At 31.2% G+C, this 15682-nt stretch overlaps 1 pseudogene; it reads right to left on the bottom strand.

Annotated features, from left to right (window-relative positions):
- Positions 1 to 4270: 4270 nt before the first annotated feature.
- LOC120583457 (uncharacterized) lies at positions 4271 to 4389 on the bottom strand (annotated as a pseudogene).
- Positions 4390 to 15682: the final 11293 nt, after the last annotated feature.

The following is a 15682-nucleotide window of genomic DNA, read 5'->3' as shown; positions in this document are numbered from 1 at the left end:
GACTACATTAAACTAAAAAGTTTCTGAACACAAAAAAAGTAACAATCAAGAAAATAAAAAAGCAACCTATAGGATGGGAGAAAATATTTGCATACCATATAACTGATAGGGTTAATATCAAAAATATTTAAGGACTTTATACAACTCAATAGTGAAGAAAAAAAAAAACAAATAATCTCATTTAAAAGGGGGCAGAAGAACTAAATGAACATTTTTCCTAAGAAGGTATCCAAATGGCCAACAGGGTACATGAAGAGATGTTCAACATCACTAATCATGAGGGAAATTCAAATCAAGACCACAATGAAATATTCTCACACATGTTAAAATAGCAATTATCAAAAAGACAAGAGATAACAAGTATTGGTAAAGATGTAGATAAAAGGACACCTTGTATATTGTTGGTGGGACTGTAAATTATTACAATTATTATGGAAATCGGTATGGAGTTTTCTCAAAATATTAAAAATAAAAGTACCATATTTTCAGTAATTCTGTTTTGGGGTATGTATCTGAAAGAAGTAAAATAAGTATATTGAAGAGATATTTGCATCCCATGTTCATTGCAGTGTTACTCACAATAGACAAGATATGCAAACAGCTTAAGTTTCTGTCTACAGATGAATGGATAAAAAAAGTATGTATCTATCTATCTCTCTATATATAGGCAGGACATATATCCTGTATATATCATTGATACATGGATGGATCTTGAGGGTATTATTCTAAGTAAAATAAGTCAGACAAAGAAACACAAAAACTGCATGATCTCATAAGTGGAATCTGAAACATTGAGTTTAGAGAAATATTATGTAGAATGGCGGTTTCTAGGGGTTGGGAGATGGGGAAAACGGAGAGATGTTGGTTAAAGGGTACAAACTCTTAGTTATAAGACAAATTCTGGCTATCTAATGTGCAGCACGATGACTTTAGTTAACAATACTTTATTATATACCTGAAAGATGCTGAGAGTAGATATTAAATATCCTCGACACACAAAAAATTTGTAATTATGTGAGGTGATGGATGTGTTAACTAACCCCATTGTGGTAATTATTTTGCCATATATACATGTATCAAATCATCACATTGTACACAATGTTATATGTCAATTATATTTCAATACATCTAAAAAATGAATAAACTATTTATCCATGTAATAATATTAATAAATTTCAAAATTATTATGCTGAGTGGAAGAAGCCAGCCAAAAAAGTGTAAACTACAATTTCATTTATATAAAATTTTAGAAAATATAAATTAATCTTTGTGACAGAAAGCAAATCAGTAGTTTACTATGGATGGTTAGAAGAGAGATAGATGGATTAGAAAGAAAACTTGGAGATGATAGAAAGTTTTATATCTTTATTGTGGTGATACTTTCTTGCATGTGTACTCACCAAGTCATACCCTTTAAATATGTCTAGTTTATTTTAAGTCAATTATAATTTTATGCATTTATTTTAAAAATCTATAATTTTTATTGCATTTATGGAATCTTCCTTTGATTCCCAAGTCTTAACCCTCAGTCTAAATGTGGTTATACTTCAGGATTGTAGATGATGGGAAAATATTCTCTTCTTTCATTTTCTTTTATTACGTTATACTTCTCCTCATCTATGTATTATGGGTAATGGCTTTAGATAGAAGAAATATTAAAGAAAAAAGAACAATAGAGCAAAGCTCTTTACTTAGCTAGTGATTTCTGTATTTTTCTTTTTGTTGAATGTCTTCTGTAATGGAAGACATCCAAATGCTTACTTTCCCTATAGCAGATTTCTTGATACACTGTCCTCCATAGACCATAGGGACTTCATATTCTTTAACAAGAGTCAAGGGCTTTTTGTGACATCTCCTTAGAGGATGTTGTCCTCTTGTTACTTCTGGTAATTTCCTTGGGTAGAAAATATATGAAGGTGGCTTATATCACATTATTTCTTTGGTGTGAAAATGACCCACAGGAAAACTTAGTCAAATCTAATGTACTAAACTCTGAATGTGCAGGGCACCCTCTCGGTGAACTTTTATGTTTTTGTTTTTGTTTTTTCTCTCAACTTCTAATTTTTATATTTCTCAAAACTCCTGAGAACATATGTATAAGCTCTGGGCATATACATAAACTCTGTGCTATCCCATAACAAAGGTCCCCCTATTGTTTATAGGTTGTAAGTGGGAGACCAGAAAGGACTTTCAAAAGATCAAATTAGTCACCTTGCTTTAGAATGTTGTGGCATTTATCACCTACTCTTTTCAATTTCGATATTTCAGTTCAGATTCTAAGACAACAGGAAAAGAGGTGTGTGTGTGTGTGTGTGTGTACGCGCCCATGTGTACTGTAAGTATTGAACTTCTCTATCATTTTTAGTGACTTGAGGGAGGAAGAGTAGGTTTTAGAAGAAGCTTGGTCTGCTACCTTTATCCTATCTACCACTCTTCATCCTTCTTCAATGATATGATCTTTAATTATTTTAATAAAACTATCAAATAAGTGTGAAGGATTATATAAATTATTTCTCTGTGTAAGACGTTTTTTGGAGAAGTCCTGAATAGTGTGTAATCTGCTGTGCTGACTGAAAATGTGAGGCCTTCTCAGACAATTTGAGTGATAAGCACGTTCCTTAGATATGAGGCTGGGACAAGTCAAGAGTCTTTGTAAAATTCACTGAAATTCATGATGAAAAGAGTTAAGAGAAATAAGGAGTCAGATAAACAGATAAGCGTAACATATCTAAAATGACTACTTAAAAATTATTTTAAGGAACATTACTTTTGTGTATGGCTCAGATAATAGTCTAATGACCTCTCAAAGTATTAATAACAGAAAATAGTTTAAATGAAAATGCATGTTAAAAGCTAAAACATAACATGAAATATTTTCATACAAAAAGAAGATACATTTCTTACTTCTTTTACTCATTCTCTTCTTATTACCTCTTCATTACATTTTATTTGTATTCAATAAGCATATTAGTAAGCTTCGTGCCATGCATAGAGCAAATCCATGGTCAGACCAAAGTAATCAAATGTTTAACTACCATTAAGCAGCTTACCGTCTAGGGCAGAAAGTGAACTAATAATAATCAATATACAGTGAAATAAACAAGAAGAAATTATATCTTAATTATATAAAATAACTTGCCCAATGACAAAGAGCAAATAAGAGGGAGATATGAATTTTTTAATCCATGGCTGTAAGAAATCAAGATCCTTGTCTTTACAAGAGTGTCTCCCAAGGCTGGCTGTCAGGTTGAGAAATAGGATTAAAACATTGAAATAAGAATAACAACTGATATAACATTTAAGGTAGCAGATATATGATCCTTTTAGTAAATAGATCTAATTGTGCCGAACAAATGTTTTTTTAGTATTTTTTTAGAACAGACTTATCTATTTCTAATACAAAGATGACATGCTTGTTTTCCCCCTAATATTAATATTTAAATGTTTCAAAGTCTACCCCTATATCATAGGTCGAAATAAATACATTTTTATATCTCCTAAGTAGTATGTCTTTGTACCATCAAAATTCGTCTAATCAAGAATATTGTACTTTTTTGTTGTACACATTTATTTCTAAGCATACACTGTGAACTGTGAGCTAAGGAATACCAAGTCATGAAGATTCGCTCCCAACATTTATTCTGATAACACAGAAAAATAAAATATTTTAATGTTCATAATTTAACTGTACCCAAAATACAAATTAGAAATTTTTAAAACTTATAAGTAAACTAAATGGCACAAATGTGTTTATAAGTGATTCAACCAAGATACCACTGAAACTTGGTAACAGCTAGCATGGATAGATATTTGTGAAACCTTCTGACAATCAACTAAAGCTAATGAAAATATTTGTTTTGACACATAAAATTAGGAATGAAACAAGATCTTAGATAATATTTATTAAGAGGCTCTTACAGAATAAGCACAGACATTTCATAGACTGTTGAGGTTATTGGTATATATTTGTAATTTGATGGAATAAATCAAGTAATCACTCAGCTTCTTTATTTTGCCACTGTGGGTAAACGTAGAAGGAGACAAATGGCAACATCCTTAGTTATTGAAATTAATTTTAGTACTGAGATTGTACAATTATCTTTTTCGTTTATAAATTGTTAAAACAATAATATGTGCATTTACTTGTTCAAATTTTATTTATTTATTTTTAATTTTCATTTTTTATTTTTTAGGTGTGGCAACCCTTGATTGACCTCACAGATTGCAAAGATCTTGTCAGTTTACAATCCCTTATTTTTAAAATTTTTTATGTCTATAGCACCTGGTCTTCCTAGCTGGTCTCCCATCCAAGTACTAACCAGGCCCGACCCTGCTTAGCTTCTGCAAACAGATGGGATTAGGCTTGCTCAGGGTGGCATGGCTGTAGACTAAATTTTATCTTTCTAAATGCCTATGAATTATAATTACATGATGCTTGCACACACGATAATTAGCAAATATCAGTTCTAAAGTAGTAGCTTATTCTGAGGTTTCAAATTCTCTACCTTTCTTTACATATAGTTTTATGACCTTAACATATTATTGTGATATAGATGATTAAAATGAATTAAATATATTATTTACTAGTTGTTAACTAATTTCTCCCTGAAAATCATATTTATTTTATTTTTTTAAAATTAAAATTGTAATATATTTGCTTCAGTTTTTAAAAATCTCTTGTATTTATAATTATAATTGATTCTCATTCACAGTAGTTCTAGGAAGTTCTCATGAGCACTAAATCAGCAAATAATGAATTGCTGCCCCAGGAGAAAGATAAGATTAGATTCCTGTGAACCTCTGGTTACAACGTTTTTATGAAGAAACCAATACATGACATATTTTGTATGCTTTTATTTTGAGACACCTTATTTAGTGTATATATATATTTATTTTTTTTAATTTTCATTAAAATAAAAATAAAAAATGAAAATTAAAAAAATATATACACATACACACACACACACACACACACACACACACATATGAATTCATGGCCGATGGCACTATAACTCAAGCCTGAGCAAAGTTTATCTAACATAGATTTTGTCCCTGAGGCACGTCACAGCCTCTAGTGCTTAGGAACACCGAAGAGCACTTCAGCTTGGGGGTTATTTAACAGAAAAGTCACTAACAAAGAGCATGTAAAATGTAAACAAAACAGAACAAAAACTTGGCATTACATATATCCCGTATGGAACAATTGTTTACAGTATGAGAGCTGAAACAAGAAAGCAGAGCATTGCTTTGTTCTACCTCAGCTGGGAGCATGCATGTCTATCAACACAATTTATTTTGAAACTTTGCATCTCTAAATGATTGCAAAATCAGCCTTGAGTACTGATTTTGGGGTTACAAATAAATTTTAGTGTGTAAGCACATTTGCAGATATAGAATCTGCAAATAATGAGGATCAACAGTATAACAATGTATCTGTCTGTCAGGTACAACTCTTAAAGAGTTTCTTTCAGCCTTAAGATGAGTGACAACAAACAGATAACAATGTTTCTCTGATCTCATCCTCCCAGGTTCTTTTTTATAGGTATATCTGAAGTAAATATTTTTAGTGACTGTTATTACTACATAACAAAGTTACTAAGTGCAATGAATGGTTACTCAGATATTTTGACTTTTTGAATTCTAGATTATTAATATTTTGATAAAAGATTTTCCCTGATTTCAATAAAAATATTGACATTAAATAAATGTATTAGACATGAGTGGGTACAAACATACATAAGCAGAACCAATATGTACACCTCATATGTACTATCATAGTATTTTAGCTGATACCTGTCTTCATTGATCATTGCTGATTTAATTAACCATAGTTTTCAATTCATCAATCCTGTGGTATGCCATTAAGTAAGTATATGCACATTTTCTCTTCAAGAATATTTATTTTCATTATATGTAAGGCTTCAGAATCTTATAATGTATTAGTTAAATTTAACAAAAATATACTTAGATTAAAGATCAATAATTTTCTATTAAAATGACAAAAACTGGAAGAATATAAAGAGTTTACTGAATTTCAAAGTCGCGTGGGAAAACAGCAGGAAAAAAAGCCAAAGAATTAAGACACGATAGGCTAAAAAGTGTATATTCCACTTTATATGACATTCTGGAAAAGGCAAAACTATGACAGCAGAAATCAGAGACTGTGGACAAAGAGAGGTGATTAGATATAAAGAGGCACAAAGAAAGTTCTTTGGGGGCATAATAAAAAAGGATAAATTGAACAATATTAAGATCGGAGACTTCTGTTCATGATCAAATGACACCATTAAGAGAATGAAGTGATCCACAGAGTGGGAGAAGGTATTGTAATAGCTTCATTCTACAAAGTGCTGTATTCAGAACACCTAAAGAAGAAAAACTTGAACAGATATTTCAAAGTATAGGTTATCCAAGTGACCAATAAGGATATTAAAAGGTTCTTAACTATGTTAGTCATTAAGGAAATGCAGATCACATTCCATAAAAAGAGCCATTAAAATAGTTAAAATAAAAGAAAATTATGGGAATGCCAAATGTAGGCAAGAATGTAGAACTCCTGGAATCTTCCTATACTCTTGCATGAAAAGTAAATTGATTCAATTACTTTATAAAAGTATCTGTTAGTATTTACTAAAGTTGAATATTTACTTATCCTATAAGCCATAAATTCTATTCTAAGGTATATATTCAAAATATATCTTATGTCTATATTTACCACATACGTATATATATTCATCAACAGACATGGATCAGCAAGTTTATAGCACCACAATGAGTATATTCTAAAAGTAAAAACTACCCAAGTGACTGACTATAATAGTTAATTGGATGAATAATTGTGGTGTTAATGTGATGATGGAATACTATAGAGTTATGAAATTGAATTAACTGCAACTATATGCAATAAAATGTTTGATTTTTAAAAACATGATATAGAATGAAAGAAGCCAGAACCAAAAGAGTATATCCCATAGGATTCCAAATAAATCTGCTTCCATAAAAAAAGAAAAAAAAAATACTTTTGTTGTAAAGATGTTCGAAAAGAGCACAGGGAATACTTCTGGAATTCTGGAAACACTGTTTTCTGATTCAGTTGCTTTATGTGTGTGTGTGTGTGTGTGTGTGTGAAAATTCATCAAGCCGTGTAAAAAGATTCTTAGATATTTCCAAGCATATGTCATATTTCAGTAAAAAGTTTTAAAACACATAGACATGCCCATACACAAATATATGTCTTCTGGCAATTTAAAATTTTTCTAATTTTATATATAATATTTTTCTTGTTTTCCCAGAGGTAATCAAAACTCACCTAAGCTTGTTTTCCATTAACAAACTCTTCATTTTTGCATAGCTGGAGGAAAGTCTCTGACTGCTCTGGCTGTTTTGACTCTCAGATGGTCCATTCTTTGGGTTTACTCTGTTTTAAAAGAACTTATCTTCTTGGTATCTTTGTAATAAAGTGGAGTAAAAGGTCAGTGACTATTTCCCCTTTGGTCTTCAAAAGTTTGTCAAGCTTACTCAAGACTCTTTTTAGTTTTAATATTTTACATATGAGTTTAACTAACAAGCTTATTAAGGGCCCCATTGTGCTATTTTCTCAGAAGGCCAAAAGATTGCCACCTCGAAGGTAAAAGTTTTCTATAAAATTATGTATCTCACAGAGCTTAATGTATTTGTTTTCAGTTAAATATGAGACTATGATATGACAGTTCTGACACTAATCTTATTCTAAGTCTTTTATCAGGATAGGCCATGAAACCTATGAAAACTTTCTATCCCTATCTTAATTCCACCTTATTAATTTTGCAAATAAAAGAGAAATTACTAATTAAATACTTTCATTATATTCTGTATATTCACTAGGCATTTAATAGTCATATTTTATGGACTATTTTTCAGTAAGTCAGCCATTTTTATTTTTCCAATTGATATGTTGTAAACAGAAATGAATTAAAAACATGTTCAAAAATGTGAAGGAAAAAAAGAACTCTAATAAATTTGACAATTCTAGTGACCATAAGTAACCTCACAGGATAATCTGATCTTAAAATTCTAACTGGGCAGGTCATGGTTGGTAGTTAAAGATCCTAGTCCTTTAACTTTTTTGGTAAAAAGTTTTCTTTGTCTTAAGCAAGACATGTCCATTGTTCTTGAACACCTTTGAAATGCCTGAGCAATTCTCTTTATCAGACCCCTCTGAGGTATAACCACCCCGAAGGGAATACACAATCTTGTTAACTATCCTGCAATCAAACTAGAGAGATTTCACCACCTTGCTTTCTTTCGCCATGTCATCTTCCTTACATTTCCTCCTTAATTCCAAATGTAAAAAAGAACTGCAAAATTGTCATTCTAGGGAGCATTTTCTTACTCTGTTGAGATCTCGCTTCCAGGTGTGTCTTCTGTTTGGCTAAAAAAATTTGTATGAACTCATAAAAATATTCTACAGGTTTGGACATTCTTACATTGACAAAAATATGTGAAACCAATAATATCATATGATCTGTTATCAAGGCAGCTCTATTTTACACAAAATTGTGAAAACAGTGTGCTTTTTTAGATACTCATTTATTTCCCATGCAGTAGATACTCATACCTTTTAGTCTTAGACTCTATTAACCTTTAAAATTTATCTCAGTAAATTTCTTTTACAGTAAGTTTTAAATAACTTTTTTTGCTTCTATAGTCATGGTTTCTAAAACGTTAATTGCATAAGATTTACTGGCTCATTAGCTAAAAAAATGGAATTTATTCACACCCCCATGTTCATTGCAGCATGTTCATTTACAACAGCCAAGATATGAAAACAACCTAAGCGTTCCTCAATGCATGTATGGATAGAGAAAATGTGATTTTATATATTCACATATATTAAAATACTATTCAATCATAAAAAAGAATGAAATCTTGCCATTTGCGATAACATGGATCAAACTTGAAGGCATTATTCTAAGTGAAATAAGTCAGACAGAGGAAGAAAAATTTTTTATGCTCTCACTTATATACAGCATCTAAAACACAAAAACGAGCAAATAAACAAGCTCACAGATACATAGAACTGATTGTTGCCAAAGGGGAGCAGGGGTAGCCAAAAATGGATTAAGGGGGTCAAAAGGCACCAACTTTCAGTTATAAAAAAGCCATGGTGATGTAATGTATAGCATGGTGATTATAGTTAATAATCATCTATTGCCTATTTGAAAGTTGCTAGGAAATAATCTTAAAAGTTCTCATCATAAGGGAAAAGAAAAGAAAAAAATGTGTAACCATATATGTTGATGGATAGTAACTATTTATTGTAGTGATAATTTTGCAGTGTCTTTATCAAATCAGTATATACATCTAAAACTAATAAAATGTTGTATGTCAATTATACCTCAATAAAAAAAAAAATCATCCCACAACACATTCCTGGAGATGCTGATTTAGCAGTACTAAAGAGTAAATGCTACTTCTGTAAACCTTCTCTTACTCCCGAGACAAAATTTTAGAGATGGTGCTTTTGTTGAACTTTGTACCAATTTTACTGTCATTTTTATCATTTTGTGTTTTAATCATTTATCCATATATGTTATTTTCTGATCATAAATGTATATAACTTTGAGGGTAGAAAATGACCTTGAGAAAGTCACCCAACATAAGCTTCTCAAGTTTAATAGTGTATTCACTGGTTCATTGAAAAGAAAAAAAGTTCATCATCTACTCAGTTCTGGAAATTTGCCTGGGAACTAGGTTAAAAACAAAAACAAAAACAAAAAAAATCTGAGTAGGACTCTATTCCTGCCCTCAGATGTAAAACTACTACTATAAGTACAGCTACTACCACAGCTACTACTGGTGATAACAACAGCTAGAATAGCACTACCACAAAAGCGATAGTAAAAACATTTATGAGGTCTTTATTATAAGAACATTACTGTGAGTATTTTGATAAATACGGCAACTTGTTTAGTTAGGAACTACTAGTAACCTTAATTTCCTCTCTAACAGAAGAGGGAATTAAAGCTCAGAGAAACTGAATGTTTCAAGTTCTCCCAGTTAATAATCTATCAAGGCTTCGTAGATACAGTAAAATTAAATATGGTAAGTCTGTTATAGAAATGAGTTATGTGAATGATGGCTAAATGAACTGTTGTCTAACAGTGAGAATGGTAGGTGTGGATTAAGAAAAGCTTTTTAAAAGAGATGACTTTGAAGGAAGAATAAGTATTTTCCAGATGGAGAAGGGTGTATGATGATGGAAAGAGACAATGGTATCGTATTAGGAAGAAAGGAAAACTTAAGCCAAGGCGCTTAAGTAGAAACATGTTCTATACAAAACTTGAGGAGCATGATGAGAATGGAGCACCATACTGAATAGTCATATGTAGCTCAAAGGGAATCTTGAAATGGTGGCTTCAATAAAATGATGGAGCAGATAACAGTGTCTAATTTATCTTTGAACTAAGAGGATATTAATTAACACTTTCTGATCTGTGCTTGATGTCCTTCCTTCTTAAGGTTTAATTAAATCCATTCCTCTTTTTCCATTGAACATTGCTTATATAAGATACTTGTATACTGTTGCTGTATAGATAAATTACTGTGGTTTCATTTCTGAAAGCAGGATTTTATGATTCAGTTGTAGGTTATAAATGATTTTACATTAAATCAATGGAGATTAAAAATGGACAGACATGTTTTTTCTCACACATTAATACTTGGATAGCACAAAGTTCTTCATATTTACCAGAAACAAAAGTAAAAAAAAAGATTATAGATGTAATGAAAGTTTGTTATTCGGTCTTGTTTAACTCTGAGAACCAGTAGCTCTAGCACCTAGAAATACTTGGTAAATACATAATTGAATGAAAGATATCAGTTAGCAATATAGGATAATGGTTCTGTCTAGGTTATATCACAGGTCTATCAACTGGGAGAGTGAGAACAAAAGAGAAAAAGATTCTTTACTCTCATTATTATTCTTCTTTACAAATTTATGGAGAGAAAATTGATCTTTAATCCATAAAAAAATAACAACAGAAATATGGTCTCCTTATTCACAAAAATATTTTATTCAGTTGTTAAATGTCCTTAAAATAAATCTTCAAAGATGTATTAACTTCTATCATCTACTCTACAGCTTTTCTACCATTTGAAGATCTATGAATGTAACAGTTCAAGTTAAAATTGCTAATCCTAGACTTGAAAAAAAAAAAGATAGTGGGAAATATGCACTCACATTTAACTAAGTCTGTCAATTAACAAACTTCTCAGTACATTTTCTTTTGTAGATGAATGAAATGATTCACAGAATATTTAAAATCTTATATATAACTAAAAAATGACAATACAGCAACAGTACACAAGTATCTTATATAAGCAATGTTCAATGGGAAAAAAAGGAATGGATTTAATTAAGCCTTAAGAAGAAAAGACATCAAGCACAGATCAGAAAGTGTTAATTAATATCCTCTTAGCTCAAAGATAAATTAGACACTTAAGTACACAGACAGTTAAATAAAAAATCTTGTTAGTAAGTAAACTGAGATCACCTGAACTCCACATGGGCATGAATATAGATGATAAATTCGATGCATCCGGCAAGAGCTACTACTTTGTTATATTGCAGTAATTGCTAGTAATGGTATTCTATTGAAATCAAGGTCTATTGATTCAAAAAAATAATATGATTGTTTTGTGTGTGTGCTATGGAGACTGCCTCATGGCCACTGCTACTTCTTAAATTTACTGAAGGCCTTTTCTAAACAAATTTTCTGAATATCTTTCTTATATCCTTATATTCTTCCCTAGTTCTTATGGTAAAATCCTACTCAGAAGCAAGTATTTTATTTACATGCAACTTCTCAGTATTCTCCATGGACTTCTTATGACTGACTGAATCCTTTCGATATCCATATAATCATACAATTTTCCTCTTTCTACTCAACTAGGTTGAGAAAACTCAAGAGCAGTGAGTATTTCTCTAAGTTTCAAAATTTTCTCAAAACCTGGTGTACAGTGTTGAATAAAATTTTCTTAATAACCAAATAACTATAAAAATGAATGAATAAATAAGGAAATCATAAATCAATTACTGGGTGGATAAATTAATTTAAAAGTGCTGGTAGGCAGGCTAGTTATTCTCCTTCCTTTCATTCCATTGATCTTTACATCTCTAGAAAACCTGTGTTCTTGTTACTGCCTCTATCATTATCCATCTCTTTTCATTGCTAATATCTATTGTCCCTTAGGCCCACTTTTGATTCTTTGATTCTTTTTCTCATTTGAGTTTCTTTCTTCTCCACCCTTAATCTCACCATCTCTGTGTGTCTTCAGTATCTATTGAACTTTTTTGTCATTTCAATTCTTTGACCTATTCATTTTCTGAGATAGTCATCTTTTCTACAGGCTCATTTGCTTATTGGTTCTTATTATCTGAATTTATTTTTCTAGAAACTCTCATTCTTTAATCTCACCTCCTCCATCAATATGTTGACTTGATCATCCAGAGATTACAGGCCCTTCTCCCCACTACTTTGCTCCTTTCCACAAACGTTTACTCCTTTTCATCTCTATCTCACCATGATTCAATAGTCAACACCCAATTAAAAACATTTTTAGGACTCTTCTTGTAATTGTTTGACAGCTTAGCACCACTAGAGGAAGTCTCAGAATTTCTCAGACTTATACAACTATAAAGTAATGTTTTTGGTCTCAAGTCTGGTAATCATTATATTCTTTCAGAGTTCTTGCTCAACTATTCTCTGGAATGGAGAAACTTTGACTCTTCAGCCTCTGTGACTTGTTTATTCCGATCAAAAATGTTTTTAATGATTTTCTAAATTACTTCTTAAATATTTTCCTTCTCTCTTGCTTTATTTCACTTAACTAAGTTATAGTTATTGTTGAAGTATGAACTTAAACATCACTTCTTTTATACAGCCATTTCTGACCCACTAATTCAGAAAAGCAATATGTCTATGTTGTCCTCCACACATGATACCTCTTTTTTTTAAAGTATTTCAATTTTTAATTTAATTGCACATCTTCCTCAATATACTGCTAATAATATAGGAGAGATAAATGCTTCCTTTAAAAAATCAACTTTTTTCCAAAGTAATATATATGAAAATGGTTAAAATACCAAATGATACAAAAGTAATTATGATATAATCCTGGCCCAAACTCCCAAATCCAATCTTATTTCTTAGAGAAAATTACACTGATCTATTTAAACTGTTTATATTTTTTTGGAGTGATCTCATAACTGCATAAAATATGCTTGTGTCATTGTTTCTTGGGCTTTTTATTTACAACATTAGCAATTGTTCTCTTACAATAATAGATCAAAATTTAATGACCTAACTCCTCCTTTCTCTCAATTTACATTTTAAAATTATATTTGTAATATATTTGTAACTTAGATATTTGTTTGTTTGTTTGTTTGTTTGTTTATTGTGCTCTGGGATCAGTGGACCAATCTTTTAATTTCTTAATTTGTTATATGAATATGTAGAACTTGAACATATCTTTCTCTCATTCTTGTCCATTTTAGCTTCAAACTCCTGAGAACCATTCTTTTAAACTTTAAACATCTATAACCTCTTTATTTTCCCTCATATCCATAATTAGGTCTATAATTTGTAGCAATCCATAAAAGGGCTTTTCTCTTTTATAATAAAAGAGCTGACAGATAACATGTACAGGACCATCTAAAAGGTGACCACATTTGCCTTTTAACTCTTACTCCACCACCTTTTCCAATTTGTATGATAGGAACACTAGTATTTACAGAAATTAAAATAAATGAGTAGGTGTTTTATTATCTTACCATGGAGACCTAGGGTCTCTCTCTCTCACCAGACTGAGTATGTGGACTTAGTGATGAGTTAGCAAACTGTCTCTCAAAAAAATTAAAAAATAAAAGGCCTTTTTTTAGTATTTGTGAATTCCTGTGGTATAAACACACTGTGGCAGATTTTTCAAGCTACCAACTTAATATGTGTTGTTGGGAAGAGATATATGGTATAAACACACTGCGGCAGATTTTTCAAGCTACCAACTTAATATGTGTTGTTGGGAAGAGAATGTGTTGCTGGGAAGAGATATATTCTGATTTGCTCCTTGTAGCCAATACACATTGGCTACCAGACACCACTAAGTCAACTCAAAAAAAAAAAAAAAACATATAAATTTGAGGTGCCTTCAAAGAAGGGATGGCCTCTCACTTTCCAGGTGAATGCTCCATGTATATTAGAAGAAGAGTAAAAACAAGTGAAAATATACTTTAAAGAATTTAACATATGTTCTTTTTCATTAGAAATGTACATGAACAGAGACTGTTGTTTATCTAAAACACTCTGGCCATAAATTCAGGGCAAGGAGAAATGACAATAATAACGCGGCCTACGATCCTTATATCTGTATTTGTTAAATTATGTTTCCTCAGCTCTAAATGAAGCCATAGAAGGTTCTGTTTACCTTGACATAACCTAATTAAGATTGGGGAACTATAGTGGAAGGAATAGTTTCTCTCAACCTTCTTAGTGTCCTTGACAAGTCTGAAAATTAAACTAAGACAAATTAACAGAAAAAAATACAAATTAATAAATTTTTACATGATATAGGATTTTCATAAAGAAATAAAGACTCTCCCAAAATGGTTAAGCCTGTGTATTTTTGTGCTAGGTTTGATGAGGAGTGGGAAGTTGTGGAAAGATACAATATGGCAAAAAGTACAAACTAAGTGTTGAAACTGGGAAAAATTTAGCAAGGCCTGTTCATTCGGATTATTCTCAGTGCATCCCTGTCTTGGAGATGAGAATTTTCCTTTCCTCTGGGTATAGAGAGAAAGTTCTCACATGAAGGTCTTATGATATACTTCAGGGGAGAAGGACAGGGGAAAGTAAGAGAGAGACTTTTCTGCTTTTGTTTTCTCAAACTTCTTCAGTCTAAAGTATTCAATATGCCAAGATAAAATATTTTGAGGTAGCATTTCCTGAACTCCATTAGTTGCCTACAAGGGTTAGGGGACCTCAGCAATAATAGAATATTGAGTATATAATCAGGAATTGTTGCCAATGGAACTATGGAGAACATCATGCCTAGATGAGAAAACAGTGCAGAAGTATCTAGATTGAGCTTCTTTAAAAATCTCAGACCTATGCTCCATAAAAGATCTAACATTGGACTACTATCATTTCTTCAGTCATTATAAAGGAGGACACTCTGAAGATACTTTCAATAATTTGGTTTATAGACTTCATTGCAAAACTTTGCCAAATGGTCACAGCCGACTATAAGGAAAATAGATGAATGTAGCCCTGATTCTATGCAGCGATGTTCCTTTCTAAAAATTAGAGGAATGATGAGACATTAAGGGATATCTAGGAGTCCTCCCATAAATGGTTAAGGATATGTTCTGTGTGCTATCTTGGACAAGAAGTTTTAATGTCTTTCTTGATCATTGAAGCTCCAGCATACATCATAGACTATAGTAATTGATAAGAGCTCAAAATATATTTTCTTGCTGAAGAAATAAATGAATGACTAGAACCAAAAACAACAGACACTAAATAAATATTAGTTCCTTTTTATACTTTTTCTTTTAGCAAAGTTGAATAGCAATTTCTATATGAATTTAAAACAGTGAATAGCCATCTTTTTTTCTGAATACAACAGATATTAAATTACATATATA

Source organism: Pteropus medius, unplaced genomic scaffold, assembly GCF_902729225.1.
Source record: "Pteropus medius unplaced genomic scaffold, Ma_sr-lr_union100, whole genome shotgun sequence".
NCBI lineage: Eukaryota > Metazoa > Chordata > Mammalia > Chiroptera > Pteropodidae > Pteropus > Pteropus medius.
Note: the sequence above shows the minus strand (reverse complement) of the source record. Positions and strands in the feature narration are given on the sequence as shown.